The sequence below is a fragment of the Myotis davidii genome, unplaced genomic scaffold, assembly GCF_000327345.1.
Source record: "Myotis davidii unplaced genomic scaffold, ASM32734v1 scaffold609, whole genome shotgun sequence".
Classification (NCBI taxonomy): domain Eukaryota; kingdom Metazoa; phylum Chordata; class Mammalia; order Chiroptera; family Vespertilionidae; genus Myotis; species Myotis davidii.
The window spans coordinates 866,035-866,503 of NW_006300164.1; the positions used below are offsets into that span (position 1 = coordinate 866,035).

Consider the following 469-nt stretch of genomic DNA (forward strand, 5'->3'; position numbering starts at 1 on the left):
AAGGGGGCCCTGGGCGCTGGCGTGTGGCAGCCGGGTACCCCGACAACCCCGCCCTCAGGCCCGCGCCGGGTAATAAAGCAGATGCGCTTTCTTCGGGCGATTCCTTTCGGGGAGGGGACCCCGGCTGGGGGCACACAGCCTGGGGCAGGGAAGCCAGGCCGATGCTCGGACCCCCACTGCAGGTCGCGGGTCTGTCCTGAGGCTGGGCAGCAGGGGCCGGAGTCTGTCCCCGGCCCTGGCCAGGCCTGGGTTCAAGCGAGGACACGCCTCAGTCTGTGGGTCCGACAGGAGGCCGTGCATGCAATCTGGGGAACACAGCCCCCAGAAAGGCCCCAGGAGGAGGACCCGGCTGGTGGGAAGGAGGGGGTGGGACTGGTGCTGGCAGGTTCTGGGAGTGGGAGCCCTGCTCGCCACTGTGAGTCACGGTCCTCCCTCCGCGGGCATTCTTCTTCCCACCAAACATCCCATT

General features: G+C 68.4%; 1 protein-coding gene across 1 annotated transcript in view; it reads left to right on the forward strand.

Annotated features, from left to right (window-relative positions):
• CYSRT1 (cysteine rich tail 1) overlaps positions 1–469 on the forward strand; it is a 2,332-nt gene that overhangs the window by 1,403 nt on the left and 460 nt on the right. The window lies entirely within an intron of this gene.